At 49.3% G+C, this 21,950-nt stretch overlaps 1 protein-coding gene across 2 annotated transcripts in view; it reads left to right on the top strand.

Moving 5' to 3' along the window:
• Positions 1-21,950, top strand: part of LOC138528336 (F-box/LRR-repeat protein 8-like) — a 370,015-nt gene that overhangs the window by 37,003 nt on the left and 311,062 nt on the right. Inside the window, exon 2 of one of the 2 annotated variants that reach the window (XM_069639867.1) lies at positions 16,889-17,373. The exons of the other annotated variant lie outside the window; for it this stretch is intronic. The gene's annotated coding sequence lies outside the window, so the exon portion shown is untranslated. The remainder of the gene's footprint in view (positions 1-16,888; positions 17,374-21,950) is intronic. 2 annotated transcript variants of the gene reach the window in all.

Raw genomic sequence — 21,950 nt, 5'->3', positions numbered from 1 at the left:
CTTGATAAAAAAATTGGAAACTGAAAAAAGACATTGAAACCTGTAAAGAGGAAAAAACATACCCTTACTTTGTAGAGTCATATTATGAGGATCAAAACAAGCTGACATATAATAAGAACAGACAAAATAACATGCTACCCTATTTAAAAAAAGGTTTGTGACTTTTTCTAACACCTCAAATAGTTCAACTGGAAGTGATTCAGACACCAACAATGGGGGCCCCTTAGTTGTGACTACACCTGCCCCTGATGAACAGTCCTCTTTTTATCAGAGAAGAGGATGAAGAGGCAGGAACCTCGGATGAGAACACGCCAGTGGAACAGCGGATAACATCCAAAATGGTAATACCCATCTTTATCACAGAACACGTCCTAACCACACAAGAAATAAAAATCCTGTCGATGGGATTACGTTTTGTGCCAACGATGAAAGCAGACAATTTCCAGACTGAAGTGGAACTACACCGGTTCTTTAGAATATTACAGTTGAAAGATTTCTTTAGAAATGTGATATCCCCACAAAAGAGGACAACACAACAGGACTGAAACCACCATCTACATTTCTCCCTAATAATGCTAGGGTGAGTCCGGCGATCATAGCTTTTGAGAACAGGGTTCTGTCAGAGACAAAAACTTTATTAAGCACAAAAAAATCACCACCGTGATAATTTGGGGAGAGCTGAAAGGCAGGCCTTAATAAGTTTACAGAACAACCCTATATTCATAATAATACCAGCTGATAAAGGGGGAGGTGATTGTTCTGTGGTCGAGAAAAGCATACAAAACAGAAGCCTTAAAACTGTTGGAAAATCATCAGTGTTATAGGACACTAAACAGCGACCCAACTGAACGTCTGAAGGGAGAAATAGCGAGTCTTATGGCACACACATTTCTAAAAGGCTGGATCAACACAGATGAGCAAACATTTCTAAATAGAACTAATCCCACCATTCCAGATTTCTATATCTTACCAAAAGTCCATGAAAAGAGCTCTATTGGGTAGACCTATCATTTCTGCGATAGGGTCAATTTTAGAACCCCTATCCATATACGAAGATGTCTTCCTAAGACCATTTGTGAGAGAAATGCAGTCATTCATAAAAGATACTATTACAATGATTAACATCTTATCAGAAGTGAGAATTAGTGCAAATTATCTCCTCGCCTCTTTAAACGTAGAATAGTTGTACACTAGTATCCCACAAATGCAAAGCATAATGCTACTGAAGAAGTATTTAAATAGGAGGATTGATCTGGTTCCCACAGAATAGAGTGTATTAGAATACCCCTCACTGGAAACTATTTCCTTTTTGAGGGTCAATTCAATAATTAACAGCACGGGACCAGCATGGGTGCTACTTTTGCACCTGACATAGCAAATCTTTATATGGATAATTTGGAACAGAAAACCATCTATGGTGTGAACAATCCATATGGCGAGATGATTGGCGGATGGTACTGCTATATAGATGTGTTTCTCATCTGGAAGGGCACGAAAACACAACTGTTGCTTTTTTACTCTGGCTAAATGGACAAGATCCTTATATTAACTTTACCATGGTACACAACCATAATGAAATGGCTTTTCTCGATCTGTTAATTGAAAGATCAGAAACAGGGGGTTTTACCACTAAGTTATTCAGGAAACCAACTGACAAGAAGGCTCTTCTCCAATATGACAGTTTCCACCCCCTAAGTTTGAGAAATAATCTACCAATAGGACAATTCTTGAGAGTGAGCAGGAACTGTACAGAAATGGCGGGGGTTTGAAAAATGGGCAAAGATCTAAAAGTATGCCTTAAAGATAGAGGTTCCCCGACTAAAGTAGTACAATGTGCGCGTAAAAGAGCAAGACATACTCCACGTGAACAATGCCTTACTCCTCAAGCCAAAACGAAACTTGATAAAATCACTTGCGTGACCACTTTCAGGCCAATAAGCAGTGGCCTCAAAAACAAATTTTGAAACATTGGCAATTTATGCAAACACTGGACTTTCAACCAGCGAAACCTAGATTCGCCTTCAAATGACAGTGTAAATTTAAAAGACTCACTGGTACATACCTATAAAGACGTGAAAAGGACAGTAGGACAACAAAATACATTATGGCATCTCCCCCCAGTAGTAGGACATTTCAGATATGGGAAATGCTCAGTGTGTCCCCTGACAAAAGACATACAATCTGTCGACCTATATGGTTTAGAGTGGCATTTAAAATCTTTCACAAATTGTAAGACTGAATGGGCCTCATTTATGTGGGCAAGACCAAATGACAAGTCGGACAATAGATCTGCGAACACAGATTGTGTATAAAAAATATGATTGTAGAAAAACCAATGGTATAACACTTCATGAGACACAATCATAAACCATCTGAATCGTTCTGGGCTATAATACAAACCATTGAAGTGCCAAAAAGAGGAGGGGATAGAGACCTTCGGGGTAATTCATAGATTTCAGCGCAGAGGCAGCGCACGCGAGCAACGCAGAGAGGGAGCGTGCGCCAGCGTGCGTCAGCTGTGCGTTAAACAGCATTCTGGCGCACCGCGTATTCATGGAATTCCCAAACCATAATGAGCGCTGGCGCAGAGAACATCCCGCAGCGCCAGTTACACCCCCAAGAACGCCCCTTGCACAAGGAAAAGCCATTGAAATCCCCAATGCAGCGCCAACCCTGGACCACTTTACAGGGCCGCTACACTGCAATCGCGCGAGCGGGTAGTCCTGGGGTGTGCTGGAATTATCACACGCGATAGGGCTTGGGCGAGCGGGTACGTGTATTTCTGGGGGTGTGCGGGAAGTGTCCCACGTGATAGGCCTTGTGCGAGCGGGGTACGTGTAATTATCACACGCGATGGGGATTGGGCGAGTGGGGTACGTGTATTTTGTGGGGTGTGCAGGAAGTGTCCCACGCGATAGGCCTTGTGCGAGCGGGATACGTGTATTTTGTGGGCTGTGCAGGAAGTTTCACACGTGATAGGGCTTGTGCGATTGGGGTACGTGTATTTCTGGGTGCGCAGGAAGTGTCACACGCGATCGGCCTTGGGCGAGCGGGGTACGTGTATTTCTGGGGGTGTGCGGAAAGTGTCACACGCGATAGTCCTTGGGCGAGCGGGGTACATGTATTCTGTGGGTGCGTGGGCAGTTTCACACGCAATTTCGTTTGCAGAGCGGGGTATGTGTATTCTGTGGTGTGCACGGGCAGTTTCACACGCGATTGCGCTTGCAGAGCGGGGTACGTGTATTCTGAGGGGTGTGCAGGAAGTGTCACACGTGATAGGCCTTGTGCAAGCGGGGTACATGTATTTTGGGGGTGCGGGGGAAGTTTCACACACGATAGGCCTTGTGCGAGCGGGGTACGTGTATTTTGGGGAGTGTGCGGGAAGTGTCACACGCGATAGGCCTTGTGCGAGCAGGGTATGTGTATTTTGGGAGTGCTTGCGAAGTTTCACACGCGATAGGGCTTGTGCGAGCGGGGTACGTGTATTTGTGGGGTGCCCCAACGCGAATTGGCAGTGTGTGTCCTCCCAGGTGAGCCCTCACCCCCTCCCCTGGGCCTGCAGGCAGCCCACACCACAGCGGACTACCCTGCACCCCTGGCCATGCCCCGCAGGCAGCCCATCCACCCTGGCCATGCCCCCCAGCCAGCCCACATGTCACCATGCACAAGTGAGCACCGACACATGTCCCCTCACCCACTCACCCACCCAGCAGTGGCCCACCCAGGAGTGATGGGCACCTGCCAGCAGGCCCCGACTCATGTCCCCCTGCACCCCCACCCACCCAGCAGTGACGGGCACCTGCCAGCAGGCCCCGACTCATGTCCCCCTTCACCCCCATCCACCCAGCAGTGACGGGCACCTGCCAGCAGGCCCCGACTCATGTCCCCCCTGCACCCCCACCCACCCAGCAGTGACGGGCACCTGCCAGCAGGCCCCGACTTATGTCCCCCTGCACCCCCACCCACCCAGCAGTGACGGGCACCTGCCAGCAGGCCCCGACTCATGCCCCCCCCACCCACTCACCCCCCCACCAGTGACGGGCACCTGCCAGCAGGCCCCGACTCATGTCCCCCCAACATGTCATAAAGATGCACATTCAAGGGCCTCATGTCCACCAAAATCCCACTGCACGCCACCCCAGTCTTGAGACCCAATCAAGTTTCCCATCCACCCCACACTGAAAGGCCTATTTCATGACACAAACCAAAAGTCAACTATGTACATCAACACATGTCTGACACACACACACACACACACACACACACACACACACACACACACACACACACACACACACACACACACACACACACACACACACACACACACACACACACACACACACACACACACACACACACACACACACACACACACACACACACACACACACACTGCCAGTGATTGTGTAAACCCACATTGTGACATGCAGTAAACCAATGAGCAAATACCACACATGGAAGTAATAAATCAAAATGTATTTTGCACAAAATGAAGGTAATGGAATGAAAATATGAAAAATATTGTAAACAAGAAAAGAAATGCATGTCCAAAAATGAAAAAAATAAATGAAGTCTCAATCCAAAGTAATCCAAAAGAAAGTTCGTCCAAACTCTCCGTCCACCAAAGCAAATCCAAAGGAAACGTAAATTGCAAAATCCATTGATCCATGGTGATTAAAAAAAATGTTGTTTTCATAAATCCACAGTTCAACTATGTACAACGATTCAATCCAGGGTCCATGAGCCCAACAAATGAAATGAAACCTATAAAAAAAAGACCTAAGAAATAACTATATACAAAAGGGTAGGGCATTGTCCAAGCACCCCAAAATAAAGCAAAACTAAAATGAAACCTAACACTACACACTATATACAATGGCGGCGGGCTTGTCCGACTGCTCACTTTTTGATTTCCCGGGCCAGGGCATCATCGAACTCCTTGTCTATGTCCTGGAGGCGGGCCTCTTCCATGGCCCGAGGTTTCGCAGGGACGATGCCATGTTCAACTCCAACTCCCTGCGAATTGCCTCGAGGCACGCGGCCCACCTCAGCGCCCTGCGCATAGAGTTCTCCGCCCTGACCATTGTGAGCCGTGCTTCTTACGCCCGCCGCCGCTCCGCATCTATGGCCTGGCCCAACCGCTGCCACACGGAAGACACTCCCAATCCAGGGTGCTCCTGCCCTCTGGCCAATGCCTGCCCCTCTGATGTTGATGGCCCTGAGCCATCATCGCTCCCACCTTGTGCCTGCTGCTGATGTGCCTGTGCCCTGCCTCTTGTTGCCTGCACGTCCTCCTCCGGCTGGGGTGCAGTTGTTGTGGTGGCCACCCCTGCTGGACGTCCGACTCCCGACTGTAGCAGGGATGTGTCCTCCACCAGCCTGGCCGCTGGGTCAGAGGCAGCTCCACAGGGTACCTAGGTGATACATGGGCGGGAAGATGGCATGGAGGACGACTGGCGCATAGGGGGTTCAGGTGAGGAGGGGGTCGGAAGAATGTCCAGCACACGGAGGAATCCAGCACTGGTGACCCGTCCTAGTAGGTCAACGCGGTCAAAGAGGCATCTGAGATGACGTGCAGTGTCTTCACGAAAACACTGCAGGTCAGCTCGCATGCCCCATTGACGCAATGTCATCCCAGCCAGGACAGGCTCAACCCTGTCCCGGATTGCCACGTCAGCAGGGAGAGGAAGGCCAGTTGTTGTGCGCTCATCCCCTCCCTGAAAACGGGTTGGACGTAGGCATCCCTGCTGGTGTGGGATGATGCAGTCACAGGATCAGGGACAGGATTACACACAGGCACCTCCGCGGCGGCCTGTGCTGCCTCCTGTCCCTGCCACTGGACTGCACCACTAGCACCAGTGTAATCCCCGCCTCCAGACCCTGTGTGTGTCCCTTCCACGGCCTCTTCCTCCACCAAACCCCCCCACCAACCTGGATGATTCTGTGCCATCTTCCTCCATCGGACCCTGTGGGGTCTCAGCTGTCCCTTCTGCTGCCGAGGAGTCCACCTCCGACCTCCGCCTCTTGGACCTACCCTCGGCAGCTGCAGCCTGGGACGTGGCACCAGACTCCTTACTCCCCGACAAGATGACAACATGGGAGGGGAGCTGGGCTTTGCGTCTCCGGCTGGCGGTGCGATCCCTGCCACTTTGCTCCACAGCATCCTCTCCGCCCTCTTCATCAGTTGAGGCTGCAGACAGGGAGAGATTGAACACAGGCATCAGGGCACTGTACAATGGTCTGATACACACATGACAGTTGTACATGAGTGGCAGTGTCAAACCTCAGACATGGCATCACACTCCCCAACACACATGTCATTTCAACTCACACACATAAGCAAATCAACAGGAATGTTGCACCAGGCAGCACCACATACACAAACAACAGCATGAGCAGCCGAAGGTGAGCGTGACGTCACAAGCAACACTGGGAGTGCAGAGCACATGCACACACGCCACCAGACTTACATGCATCTGTACATCTCCACCACCTGTCTCAGTGATTGCCAGATGTGACATGGATGGCTATCAGCCTCCTACATGTCAGTGTCACATGCATCCATGTTGTATCACAGTTGCACACTTGTCAAATACACACACATGCACATGTACATAGTGCAGATACATGCAGCTGGAACCAGCATCCATGTGTGACACCACAACCATGCCACAGTACATACACAGAAATGTTAACGTGTGCACCCACACATGCATTTGGCCAGCATGCTTACCAACACATACACCATCGATGTGTCTAACACATGAGAACTCACATGTGACGGATTTACATCCCTGTACATACGCATCCATACATGGCCCTACAAAGACAAATGTGCAACCTGCACACTCCTGGCACACCTCAACACGCACAGCGTCCAATCAGTATGCATGTACACTTACCGCTCGACTCCAGATGGGTCTGCCTCTCAAAGACCTGGACGTGGAGCTCTGGGCGTATACGTTCCAGGACCCTCATTTGGTTGTTGGTTAGGCGAACCCGGCACCCCTTGACGTCCGCTGCCTTCAAGAGGCGCCGGGCCTTGTTGAGGGTCCTGGACCTGAAGTCCTCCCAGTGCTTCCGGACGTGTTGAATGTCGCGGACTGCCATCCCCTCCTAGTTGATGGCAGTCACGATGTCCATCCAGATCCTCTTCCGTCCTTCATTGTCGGCGCGCAAACTTCCAAAGAGGGCATCATACTGCCCCAGGACTTGCTCCACCAGGATACCAACTTCACTGGCACTGAAGCTGGTAGCCCTCTGCCTCTCTGACTGGGGGTTGCCAGTGGTGCCAGATGGTGTTGTGTCTGACATGGCAACCCCAGAGACAGGTGTGGGTGGGCAACTGGGTCCTGGGGCTGGGCTGTGGAGCGATGGTATACTAGTCAGGAGTCTTCAGTTCCAGTAGGGGTGGTCACAGCAACTGCACCCCTGCAGATGGCTGACGTGCAGGCACCAAATAGCAGGGCATGTGGGCAGCAGGCAGGCAGCAGCAGATGGCAGGAAAATGGCCTTCTGGGCAGGAGCGTGGTCTTCTGTGTGTTGTCGCGTGGCCAGCTTGATATGGAGTGATTTGGCATGTGAAAGTGCACGTCAGCGTGAAATTTGAGCAAAGGCCCTTAGTGCGTAAGCACGTCTGTGACGTTACGCGCGCAGGCCTTTCCCACAACACGAGTGCATGTTTATTGTACACGTGAAAAAACTGCACGTCCGGGTGTCACTGCGTGTAATTGGAGGAAAGGCCCTTAGCGTGTACGCGCCTAAGTGATGTTGCACGTGTGGGCTGGTCTAAAAGGTACACGTAGGACGCCATTTTCTTGTACGTGCTTTTTGTGGAGAGCGAGCGGGTGATTCTTGTACTTCTTGTTGGTTCACACGCGATTACTTCACAACGGTTCCAGTTCGTACTCCCTGTTTACTCAGACAGCATTCAATTCTTCTTTTGGTCGGGGTGTTGCCAACACGCACACGCGTGTCTTTTTCACATTCTTTTTCAAGGCAGACAGTGAGTCGCGCATGTATTTTCCAACTGTGGTTGCCCCCGTGTGTCGCCTACCCCTTCAGAGGTCATTGTAGGCTGCGTGTATCACGCATATGCTTATTTTTGTGTTTCTGGGTGCCACAGCGTAGTGCGGGTTCATTTTTCCATGCACGTGGTCTACCAGGAGTTGCGTGCACGTTTAATGTTTTCGGGGTGCCTGTGCATTGCGTGACCCGTCATCTTCCCCAGGGGTCACAGAGAGCCTTGCTAGAGCACTAGGGTACGAAGTCCATCTAGTACCCTACCCCTTTCACCCCAATTGCCCAGGACAATTGTTTACTGCAACTCCCATACGCACAACAACATCAGTGCCATGATTGGGAGGCGACCAAGCAGTAAGGGAGGCAAAGGTGGCCGGCCTCCAAAAGGTGGGCAAGGTAGTGGACGTGGCCAGGATGTGCAGGGTGGCCCAAGAGGCCAGTGTGTGGAGGACCAATCGGGGCCACCTATGCCCCCACCCCCTCCAATGGTTGTGGGAAATGTAGCTGACACCATCCCAGCTCATCCCTTGTTAAACCGGCCCATATTGTCAACTGAACCGGCACAGGATGACTCCCAGGCTGACTTCCGTTTCACCAAGTCTAAGCCACGTGTGGCGGTGAAAGTTGCTGTCACCAGGCCACGTGGATCTGGGGCAGCAATGTCATCTGCTGCCCCAAGTAGCCAGTGTGAGGAGGCTGCAGGCCAGCTCCGAGTCTCCCAGCCGGGACAGTGTCGGTCCAAGTCCATCACACCGAGGTTGGTACTGCCAACATCACACTGCAGCCAATGACTACAGTGAGACCATTGGTCATTGTGCCTTTGGAAAATTCAAGTACCCAGTCCACCTGCGCTTCTGCCCCTACCAACCAGAGCGGCGTAAGCCACTCGGGATCCGCACCACCTTCCAAGAAGAAGGGTGCTCTTGCACTACAGGCACGGCTACACACTCCGGCACGTCAAGGAAGCCTAGCTTCAATGCCGACGAACTAGATGCACTTGTGGCCTATGTGTTGGCACATAGCCGCAAAATGGTGGTGACTGCAGGGTGCAAGACTACGCCTGCTCAACGTAGGGCCCACTGGCAGACCATCGCGGACCACATTAGTGCCCTTGGATTTGTGAGGCGCACAGCCGATGATTGCTATAAGCGGTGGAATGACCTGAAACGCAGAGCAAAGAACAAGCTGGCTTCCAATCATGCCTCTACTCTGGTGACTGGCGGTGGGTCTCCACCAGAGGACGACCAACTCACTGAACATGAGTCTGTCGCTGGAGGCTTCATCACAGAGGAACAGATCCGAGGCGTGGGAGACCTACCAGATCTTGAAGCATTGTCCGGTGAGTGCCCATGCATGTGTGGGCAATCCATGTGTATGTTGCTTGGGTGATGTGTTCTGATTGAGTGCCAGGTGAGGCTGTGTAGTCATGACTGTATGGGGCACCCATGTTGTCCCTCCAAACCATTCCCCGGACTTGGGTTTGGGTATGACAGTATCCCTTCTGACCACAGTTGCCAATTTGTACCAGATTACTGCAGTTGCCCTTCAACTGTCATCTTGCAACAACATTGTTCAAAATGTTTTCCTGTTCATTCAGCCTGATTGTTTCAATCCTTGCCATTTTTAGGACACATTTTGTTGCCGTACTGCCATAAATGTGACATACTTTTGTCATAGATTACATCCCACAATGGCCCACATTTATTACCTTGTTATGGGAATGATTTAACTATTCAGGCTGATTGAGTAATGGCCTGCACACAATAATTTTTGGGCCCTGTTTCGATGTTGAACATTGTTGTCTTCTGTCATGTTGAAGTGACCAACCATTGATGTATTCATCTGCCTGCCATCACTGTATCAGTGACCACTGGATCTGCTGCAGCGTGTGGCACATGCGTGTTTGCTCACACTATTTTGCATGTTTCATCTCATGATGTCCATCTCACATGGATGGGTGACAGTACTGATTTCCTAACATATGGCTGTACTTGTGAAATGTACCATGGCTATGCTACGTCGCATCTGTGTGCTGGCATGTGTCATGTATGTGTATTGGACATGGCACTCACAGGCTAGTGTGTGATGCCAGTGCTATCCAGCATGCAGCACATGTGTTGCTTTTCCATCTTGGAGTCCTCAGTTTCTGCTTTTTGCCTCCCCTTCCAACTCATTGACAGTGCATGCATGCCAGGGTTATAGTCATGTGGGACATGTGTAATTTAAGTACTGGATAACGAATGCAGGGTCACACTCCACAATATTTGCTCCTGTTCCTGGGCCAGCAGATGAAAGGAGGAATGCAGTCCTGCAGCCTCATGCAGTGCCAGCACAGCAAGGTGCAGATCGCCTTGCCCCAAACAGGTGTGGTACCCGCCAACGCGGTGGCCGTGCGCCACCAGGCAATACTGTGTGGGGGAACTCCATGTACAGTATAGCAGCACAACAGGGGGCATCGTGTGAAATGATGGCTCAGGCAATGCATAGGGTGGCCACTTCCATTATCCCCCCTGAAAGGCAGATGGAGCTCCAGCAGCAGGCAACAGACTCCATTTGCCACTCACACAGGGAGGACATGTTGGCGTCCAACAGGGACCGACGGGCTGCACTGGAGACTCTGTGCGCAGCCATATCTGTAGAGTCCCAGGCCCACAGGGAAGTCCTGAGGTTGGAACATGGGTCCCTCAGAGATACTTTGGGTGAACGTGAGGTTTCCCGGAATTTTAGGTCAGAGCTGGAGCAGCTCACATGTTCACTCTCAGCTGAGCTCCAGGCAACCTGTGCGGAGATCCGGGCATCAAGCGAGGCCATGCAGGCAGAAATGCATGCTACCCGTGAGGTGCTGCATGGGGATCTCCGTACCATCATCCTGCAGAACCAAACCTTCCAGACCCGCATGCTTGCTGCCATGGAGGACCATAACAGGGCTTTGCGTGGGCTGCCTCCCATATCACGGCCACCTCCTGATGTAGCAGCAGAAGGTGAAGACCGCAACGGCAGTTCTCCCATTGTAGCGTAGCCGTGCAGGCCATGAGCCCATGGAGGTTATTTTTTTCTCAACATCCACGCATGTGGGTGTTGGGGTGCACCCTGTACCTCGTCCCTCCTGGATGCTCCCCCCCCCCCCCGGTCCACGCATGGCAATTTTTTTAACATTTTTTTTATTTTTACAGTGTGTTGCTCAGTGTGGCTCCCGTGGGCATCCACTGTGTATTCCAGCTGGGCCACATGCAGGCTTGTCCTGTGTTTGGGTTAGATGCTTGGTTTCCTGACACACACACACCCCTCCTGCTTCCCCTTTCCATGGGCTTGCAAAGGGTGTGACCAAGTGACAGTAACTTACACAGTGACTTTGGGCTCCCATGAGTTGTGTGGGCAGTCTGTAGTCAAATTTGTGTGTACATCCCTAGTGGGGATTGTTTTTGGATTCTACACTGCATGGTGTATTGATATGTGCGTGTGCATCCATGTATTTCTCCTTATATACATGTAGGTTCTTCATGTCTTCACAAGGCCGTCTCCTTTGCAGATGCAGTTCATGTTGTGTGCAGTACACTGAGACATTTGCCTGACAGCAACACTCTGCAGTTGGAAGGGGTCGATGTGCTGCCTTAGTCAGGTTTTGAGACTTGCACTACTTTCATTTTTTACTGTCATATATTGCCACGGTTTCATCCTGTACTGATGTTTTGTGTTGCTGGTAAGTATTTGTTCATGTGTGCTGTTTCTTATTGATTACTGAGAGCATATTGTCTGTGGCCTGTTTACATTAGGGACAGTGCACTTTGTGACACTTGTGTCCTGTGTTGTGCATTCATTTTGTTGCTTTCACATTGCATGCAATGCCATGGTGTGTTGGGTAGCTGAAATGGGTAGGGGTTGGGTGACATGGCACTATTTTGATATGATATTTTGCAAGGGGGTAGTCATTCCTGGTGCATGAATGTGTCTTTTTGTGACACAGCATTGGGTGTTTTTAAGTAGGTAGGGATGCACACAATGTAACACTTCCAGGTGAACAATCTCAGGCTGGTATGGTTGTGACAGTTGACAGTCCCTTTTGTCATCATCATTGATTGTCAGCTGGTATGTGCCAGGCCTGTGTGCACTCGGCAGGGGTGGAATTTTAGGTGAAGTAATTTGCCACAAGCTGGGTACGGGCTGCCTCACCATGTGCCCTTTCACCTCCCATGTGCAGCGGCCGTGCATGTGGTTGGGGATGTGGGGGCACTGCCATGTTCACCGGCATGCCCCGGCGGGTTGCAACATTGTGCAGGACACATGCTGCCACTATGATTCTGCACACTACTGGGGGCGCATATAGCAGCTGCCCACCAGAGCGGTCAAGGGAGCGAAAGCGGGACTTGAGCACTCCGAATGTGCGCTCCACTATGCCCCGGGTTGCAATATGGGCTGTGTTGTATCTTACCTCGGGTGGTGTGGTGGGGTTCCGAATTGGCGTCATCATGTAGGTGCTCAGGGGGTAGGCACTGTCCCCTGTGGAGGTGATAATGGTTGTCATTAGTGGGGTTTTCCCATTTCTCAGTTTCTGATATGCATGCATGTGCAGAGGCATTTATACTCACCAATTAGCCATGTGTCGCCATGCCGGCCAGCTTCCAGGTCCCAGTTTAGGGGTGATATTCTGAATATGAAACTATCATGGCTGGACACTGGATAGTTGGCATATACTGAGGTGATGATTTCCTTGGCATCACATACAACCTGCATGTTGATGGAATGCCAGTGCTTGCGGTTCCGATAGATATGCTCAGTGGCCCTGTGTGGACGTAGAGCCACATGGGTGCAATCAATGGCACCTAGGACTTTGGGGAAGTGTGCCACCCCGTAAAATTGCTGGACAACAGCCAGCCTTTCTGCAGGTGTTCTGGGCATGTATATGTGCCTGCGGACTGAGGGGCATGCAGTCATGATGGCTAACACCTGGTGTAGGCAGCGTGACTGTGTGGCCTGTGACACCCCCCCACTATGGCACTTGTCCGCTGAAATGAACCAGTAGCCAAGAAGTGCAGTACATTGAGCACCTTTTCCAAGGGGCTCCGTGCTTGCGAGCACAGGGTGGGTGATGTGAGGACATCCTCCCACTCCCTCACCAGGTCTAGGATTATGTGTGGTGGAAACCTGTACCTCCCATACAGCTGGTCATCAGCCATCCCAAAAAGGCTGGTCCTGGGTAAAAAAATGCAGGGCCTGGCTGTCGTCCTCCTCCTGCGGTGTCCCATGACCAGTGCTGCGAGGAACGATATATTCATTGTAGCGTCTGAGCTTGTTTGTTGTTTGTGCGCACTTTTATGCTGCGCGGGGCCGCTTACGCCTGCTTCCTGCTGACATACGTGTTTCCGGATTAGCGCGTTTTTTTTGGCGCACGCCTTTCCCTTGTTCGATTCCATGAATACGTGTTGTTGGCATGCTTGTGGGCATTGCGAGCATTTACCTCCTGTACTTCCCCCCGTAACGCCCACATTTTCACGCGCTGTTCCCCATTCTGCGTGTTAACGCCCCGTGTTCTGCCCACTTTTGTTGTGTGCGCTGTGCTATGTGTGCTTTCCCTGTGCGCGTAGCACATGCCGTTTAATGACGTGTGCGCACGCATGCGCCACCCACGAGTTTAGCGCACATCCCAGGATTTACACGCGCACTGAATTCCATGAATCGATGTGCGTGGCTTTGGCACCCGTGCGCTGCGATTTTCACGCTTGCGCTCCCCTTTTCGTCGCACATTTATTCCATGAATCGGCCCGCTTATCTTGCAGAAAACTGAGCAAAAATTGATATTTAAGGTAGACTGTGAAAAATGGCCTAAACACCAAGATTGAGTGGAGCCTATTCATGCGATATGCTTGCTTCCCTGGAGATGGGCTCAGAAAATCACAAGCATAAGATCAACTGCTTGTGCAAGCAATATATAAATACTTAAATACTTACCTTTCGCAATGACTTTGTGAGAGCAATACAGCTAATTAAATTATTAATTATCTTGTGCAAAGAATAATAGCATGTTGTAATTTTACTGATCATTGTAATACCACCTGTGCGGACCCTTCAGAATTTTCGCGCTCAAAGAGCGCTAACCTTGTGGAAGTAATTGCTAACGGCAATAATTAGTAACACTCTGTAATATTGAAATTATATTGCATCAGTGTACACAACCAACGTAAAGAAATGGTCAATGGATAGATGACAATCGATGTAAAAATGCCATGTTCCTCACCTAAAATGGCACCCAGAAATAGACACGAGAAAGCCTAGCGTCAGGAATGCAATAAACAGACTACGCACAGAGAAATACAACAGTGAGGTCAGTTCTGTAGAACAGCACGCCGAATGCTCCTGCAAGAGGACCCGAGTAGACCGCATACCGCGAGTTAAGGATTAATAAGATGTCCTGAACTGCATGTTTATGTTTAAAAAATTACATGTTGCAGTGATTGCATAGAAAGGTGTTCAACAGCGTTTGAGTTGTCATGTGACTTTAGAAGAACATGAAACTGTTAAGGCATGTTCGATCGAAACAATACCTTTTGTAAACGCAGTTGCTTGTAAATGTATAAGGATACACGGGTAGGGACATACCGGGTTGTCTAATTAATCAAAAGCATTATCAAAAACTTAATTAAAAACTCATTTAATACGCTAAAATACAGAAGTGAATGGAAACATTTTGTTGCCCATGACTTAACAAGAAAATATAAATAATGTTCATAGTAAACATTTACGTATGCGCTTAATTCATAGGAGGATTAAAGCGAGTTCCATTAAAAGATCATGTGAAGATCGCAACATCTAAAAGAAGCTATGGTGAAGGGTGCAACAAGGATACGCCACCGGCTTTGAGGTCGGTGAATATAAATACGACTGAGACACAGTTATGTAGGGTATCTCATTGAGAGCACAATGTAGTAAATGCAGGATATGGGTCTGTCTGTCTAGGTGAACTCTATTGCCAAAAAGAAATAACTCATCCACTCTGCCCACCTCCATCGCGTCAACAATAAGGCTAGTGGTGAGAACTGTAGAGGGAAACTTCTAGTTTCACTGTGATGTTTTTCCTAAAAATCTCTGTATTTAAAAAAAAAATTATCACAGTCTGTTTTTTTTCATTTGGAGTGTCAATCCTGAGACAGTGGGGTCCATTGATGTCATCACACACAGAAGTATTTTTGTCTTGAAGAAAGCCCCATCAATACCCGTCAGAAACGCTTTGAATATGCCTATTTAGAAACATGGGCTGAAACAGATGTAGATGAAATAGGCAACATGAATTACAAGCTATCTCTTAGTTCTTGTTCAGGGTCCTTTGTTAATCAGCGGGTTCTGGTTTTTTGTCTCCCACACCTTTTAAAATTAAATTCAGTATGTCAGAACTTTAACAAGAGGCTTACTGTTTTTTTGAAAAACTGATTACAAATGTTCTAACTACATCACTTACTAACTCCCAAGACACCAAAAGTTGTTTTTCGACATTTGTAATGTTTGATGTAATGTTGGTAAATGTCACTGGATATGAATGAATTGTGGTATTGAGTCAAAGTGCCTCATTACGACCTTGCTGGTTCGGAAACAAGGGTGCCGGTAAGGTTACCGGCCCGGCATATTACAGGTCTGCCTGCCGGAGCCGCTATGCCCGACAGGTCTGACCCTGCCGGGCATAGCGGCAACGGTAGGCAGACCGGTCCCTGAAGCACTGGCACCGTTTGCAACGGTGCCGATGCTTGTGTCCTCACTGCTATAGAGTCCTATAGGACTCTGTGGGAATGGGGACTTGCATGTTACTGGCGTCTGACTTTCCGGGCTGCCGGTGTTGTAATCTCCTGGTGGCACTGGGAAGTCAGGTGCCTCATTACGAGTCCGGCTGCACATTTTTACTGTGGTATATATGACTTTATGAAAAGATAATGAATAAATCTCTATTTTTGAAAGGAAAGGTTTTCTGGATGATATAATGCTGTAAGTCATACAGCTTCGGAAGAGTACCACCGTTAGCAGGTGTGTAGGTGAGGAAGGGGTAACCAGTTGACTTTTTGTGATATAGATTTTAGGCTCCTTCCCCACTCGCAAATGGTCCCCTTTAAACAAAAAATTGGGAAGAACCAATTTTTTAACACAAAGACAGTGGTCAAAGTGTATGATAAGAAGTAGTGGAACTATATTCCCTGCTGGCCTGTCCCCGCTCCCCAGAAACCCCCATCGCCATGCCCCCTCCCACGTACCATAGATACCCCTAGACAAATGAAGGGCAAGTTTCAACTTCTTACTAAAAGTATAGGAACAGTAGAACTTAATTAGAAAAAGTAGAGGAGCACCACTCTCAATCACTCCTGTTCACTTCAACCACTGGTCAAAGTAGAAAGACGTTGAGGAGCTATGTGAGGGAATAGTGCTAAATGGAATCAGAAATGCCGGAGAATCCTTGGAGAACAAAGTTAATGCCACAGAAGACGAAGGAATGGTAGATTTTATGAGTTGAAGATTGGATCTCACATGTACAGTAAGATGGAGCACTGTGGCAGCAGCGTGGAGGGAGCAGCGGAGACAACTGTAAAACTGCTCACATATTGACACAGAAGTTGGTGCCGACAGGCTGTGTCATGCACTCCGATTCAGTGCCGGATTTTCCATTAGGCCAAGTAGGCATCGGCCTATGGGCCCCACTCCTTTTAGTGGCCCGTGACAGGCACTCCTTATTTGGATTTTGTATTTAATTAGGATTTAAATTGGATTTTGTATTAAATTTGCAGCCTGCACTGCGTTAGCATATATTTTGTGAAAACCATTGGTCTATGTCTCCTTGCCTCCAAATGTGGTCCCTCCCTGACGAGCCTGCATTTTCATTTTCTTTCAGCTTCACTTTCTACTTGCGTGCCCAATGCGTGCCAGCCAGGGCTCAAGCGCAGACTCAGTGAGTCTAAGACACACCCTGGAGCAGGAGCTTGCTTAAGGCACAATCTCAAGAACTCAATCTGCAACTATTCAGGAAAAACTGGGTACAACAAAAAAATGCAATTCATCCCTCTTCAGTTGAACAGAAAAAAGCATTGAAGATGAAAATAACAGAATCTGCCATTTTGGAACTGATTAAGGAACGTTAGTTGGCAGACACCTTGAAGAGGACAATATAAAGTTTTGCCTGCTAATGGCCAAACCACCATATATGCCTATCCCTTATGCTATCCCACAAATGCCGAGCAACTCTATGAACAGCAAAGCAACACTTATCCTGCCTCTGTAATGCTGGTCCAGATGTACTGAAGTGTCACACTGATCCTGACACAACTGTCCCATACTGATACTGGCCGCTATGATGCCGCTTATGCCCCAAGCCACCAGGTATGATATGATATGGTATTTGTAACGCGCCTATACACAAGTGTTTCATCTAACACCCTGGGATGTGGCATGATGTACCTGATGCTCAGCAATGACATATAAAATAAATTACGTAAGTTTGATATGGTTACAATTGCCTTGATCTCAAGCTCCATTTTGTATTTGTCATACCTATTAGTGTTATTGGATTGCACCATGCCCCTTGTGTTTGCAGATCTGGGGTCAGTGCTGCGGATACCTACAGACTCCAATCATTCACTGCTCAGAAAAACTCAGTTATTCTCTTTTGGCCTTATTGGATAAAGCCATCATGAAGGTGTACTTACAGTAAAGGTGCTACCCATCAAGCGTGTGTACTCACAGTACTATTATTGGAAAAAACGTGTGCGTGTGGTACGTACAGTGGCAATATTGTAATTCTATGTCAAGACTCCGAGGCTCGGATTATGCTAGACTCAACTCTTTACTTCTCGAGCAGCCAAACAATTACTTTCACGTAAAAACAAACTGTCAAATGAACTACAACATCCATGAACACAGGAGAAATTTGAAGTTTGTTTTCAATTGGTTCCACAATCCACGTGATCACCAAAGTCCAATCATGTCCCAGAGTCCATAATAAACACCCCGTCTTCCTTCCTTCATCTTTCTTTGCTGCTTGAGCAGCTGAGATAAGCATTTATGATTTCTTTTACTGTGACAGTATATTGTTTGTGGTGTGTATGTTGGTGCGCAGTGTGGTGACGAGAGCATAGCGTGAGGCTTGGTGGACGGAGCGTATCCACAGGTAGGACGCGCAACATGGCTGCAGCTCTGGCGTTCTAAAATCAGCAGGAGGCAGTATCCACACGGAAGTTTGCATGGGACGCGACGGGACCGCAAGATGATCTGGTGCCATAGTGAAGCTTCCGTGAGGAGACGGCCCGATCAAGTGTGCCAGTGCTAGGTCCTTGTCTGAGGACACAATTAAAGTAAAATTTGGAAGGGCATAATGGAGCCGTCAACTCCGAACTAACAGGCGAGTGCAGAGCACGGAAGCCGCAATCCCTACACACCATCTGCTGGTGGCGAGGGCGCACAGCAGACAATCAGCCTGCAGAGGAGAAAGAGGTGCGTGGCGGGCACAGTCCCAGGGGAAACTGTACAACCTCCAAGAGTCCCCAGACCCAAGAACAGCTCCTAGTTTTTGACGGCCACAGTCCCAAGTAATACTGTTATTCAAGACTTGACTTGCCTAGCTATAAAATAAAAACAGGATTGATGGGGGCAGCCCAGGTAAGTTGCATATATTTGTCAAACCCGGCACAGTCATTAACATGAGTAGAGAGTACTCTGAGGAGGACTACGACGGCCCGCACGTAAATGGCATCAGAATGAGCCAGGCGGTACAGAAAGTCATGAGTGCCGGCAGGGACCCCATGTGTGAAGGCAGGGGGGGCATTATGGAGGACCTCCTAGCTTTCTCTCAGGGCATGGCAAAATTGAGGAGAGAAGCTTGCAAAGGGGGAAGAAAGAAGACCTGCAGGGTACATACCCCACTGGGTTCGCCACATAAGAGAAGGGGTGACAAGAGGAAGGTAAGGTCAGGGGCCAAATACGGCTGAGATAGCTCAGAGGATACCTCTGAGGAGGACTGCATGAGCAACGAAGAAACAGACGATAGGAGCTCTCAAGAGTCTGAGGACTCCTCTTCGGGTGACGCCACAGGGCGCAGGGGCAAGAGGAGCAAGCCTATGACTGAGGAGCCTCAAGGTGACAAATTCCACCCAGATGCACTAGTGCACCCAAGGTCATCTGAGTGGGACCCTCCGGAGAACATTACAGCCTACCTAAAAAGAAGGCTCACAGGACCCTTGAGTAAAGAGGCCAGGAGTAAGATGAGGTCGGAATGTCCTAGGCCCAGAGTGCCGGAAGGGGTAGCCAAGACATCCGAAATGGATGACAGCATGCTGACCTTCATGGGAAGGTATGGCAAAGACATCAAAAAAGGCATTGTTCGCTCCTGGACAACCTTGCCAGGACAAACTACTCGATGTGCTTGGGCCAATTACATAAAAATGGCAACTGGCAAAGGAGGCTAAGCAGAGAAAGGAAGCTATCGACCCCTAGGTCCTCTCAGGATGGGCTCAAAGAGCAGTATGTCTTTTGGGCAACGCAATTAGTGCCATTGCAACAGAGAGGGGGCACTCTATTCTCATCAAGTTGGGAGAACTAGCGCCATCAGAAGCAGCGGCAGCTGCCAAGTGCAAACAGTTTGGGGAGACATTCATCAAAGACATTCCAAGGTTTACTAGCACATACGCCACACTTGATAAAGCACAGGCCTCTCTAAAGAAGATCTTTGGGAGGAAGATTTTCGACAGGGCTGGCAGAGGCAAGGGCCGCTCGGCCAGCCGGTACCCCTAATACAGGTCCTCGGGCTACTGAGCTCATTGGAGGGAACAGGAAGACCGGCGGGCCAACCCCTTCTTCAGGGGAAGGGGCAGGGGCAGAGGCTGGAGAGGCAACAGCAGGCAGCAGCAACAAAACCACGCAGGTGAGAGAAGGAGTAGTGCTAGCAGGGGCGCTAAACACAGAGATCCCTCCAATGGGGGGGGAGAGTGGCGCAGCGTATGCAAAGATGGAAAGAGTTATCCTCAGATGCCTGGGTTTTGCCAACAGTTCAGGGTTTCCTCTTAGAATTCTGGCTGGAACCAGTACAGGGGTACCTTCCGAGGCCAGTCGGGTTCAGCAGGGACGACAAATTATTGCTAGACACAAAGTTAGAGAAGCTGTGGCTAAAAAAGGCCATCAGACGGGCGGTTGGAAATCGAAGGGGCTTCTTAAGCAACATGTTTTTAGTGAAGGGCAGATGCAAAGTTAGGCCAGTGATCAACCTCAGAGCACTGAATTCATTCCTGGTGTACAGACACTTCAAGATGGAGGGAATTGGTCTACTGAGGCACATGCTCCAGAAGGGAGACTAGCTGGCTCGAAAAGACCTCCGGGATGCCTACCAGACGGTCCTCATTTACCAGAGTCAACGGCAGCTACTGCAATTCCTCTGGAGAGGTCAGAGATGGGAATTTGTAAGTCTCCCATTCGGACTAGCCTCAGCCCCTTGGTGCTTTACCAAACTAATGAAGCCAGTTGTGGGACACTTCAGAGAGCAAGGGGGTCGGATTGATTTTTAACTGGACATATATTATATAGGCATCATGTGCAGGACAGGCAACTGATCTCAGAGCAAGTCAAGATCACGACAGACTTGTTACAACAACTGGGGTTCTGATAAACTGGGAGAAATCAGAGTTGGTCCCATCCCAGTTTAAATCATTTCTAGGGTTCATTCTAGACACAGTGCAGGGTACCCTCAGTTTACCGTTAGAGAAGGTGAACTCTATCAAGAGGGAAATGAAGAACATGATGACAAAAGAGGTGATTTCTTTGAGGGGGATAGCCAGACTGGTAGGCCGTCTGTCATTCTTCGATTCAGGCCATTTACCTGGGGCCACTTCATTACAGTGCCTAAAGATAGAGCATATCAGACAAGGATTGTCATATGAGCAGATGGTCCCCGTTTCTCAGGAAACAAGGGCGGAACTAGAGTGGTGGTATCACCACATGGAAGCCTTGAATGGCATGGAGATATTTGGCTCCTCCGTGGACCTCGTTATAGAGTCAGATGCAGCCGCTGTTGCTGTGGAGCCTAGCGTGGCGACCTGTCAACCGACGGGAGGTGGTTAGAGGAGCAACTAGCTTTCCACATAAATTGCCTCGAACTGCCAGCAGGATAATTCGCAGGAAGGTGCAAGGTGCACCATCCTTCTCAAAATGGACAATATCGCAGCAGTCAGGTATATTAATCGCCTAGGGGGGACAAGGTCCAGCATGCTGGCAGAGCTAGCCAAGGACTTTTGGAACGTACTCACTATGATACAGCTGGATCCGTGCAGCACCACCACAGCGAGACGGTCCATAAGGAACCAGCAACAACCCCACCCACAGGGATACAGCTCAAATGGAGCTAGAAGTACCTGAATCAGGATACAGACCCCACTAACCCAACCCTCAATTTTCTGCATACTCAACCCACACAAAAGTCACAACCATTTCTCTCCCAGCAATTTGCACACACTTTACCACACCGCATCAACAACACATAAACAGCACCTACAGCACACAAGGCCTTGCCCGATCTGATACTTGCACCAAAGCCCAGCACTCGGTGTATACCGAGCTGAAGCTGCCAACAGCACACCACTTCTCCCACTCTCCTACTCCCCTCCTCCAGACTAACCCTGCCCGACCTCCTTCCTGTTTACAGATCCGCCAGAGCGCCTGGGGACCAATTCCGTTGGTGACGGTGCACTATATAAGTACCTATAACATAACATAACTTTTGCCTTCAGGGGAGAGTCAGCGTAACTGCAGATCTGCTGGGGGTACAGAACCAGGTAGCGGACTGAAATTTGAGATACCTGAGGGGCACCAGTGATTGGCAACTGGAGGAGTCAGTTTTCCAGGAGATCTTGAGACGGAGAGGCCCATGTCAGACGGACCTGTTCGAATTGAGACTGAACAGGAAACTGTCCAGG

This window comes from Ambystoma mexicanum, chromosome 1q (genome assembly GCF_040938575.1).
Source record: "Ambystoma mexicanum isolate Mex_15411 chromosome 1q, UKY_AmexF1_1, whole genome shotgun sequence".
NCBI lineage: Eukaryota > Metazoa > Chordata > Amphibia > Caudata > Ambystomatidae > Ambystoma > Ambystoma mexicanum.
The sequence above is the reverse complement of the archived record's forward strand: the minus strand, read 5'-3'. Positions and strand labels throughout refer to the sequence as shown.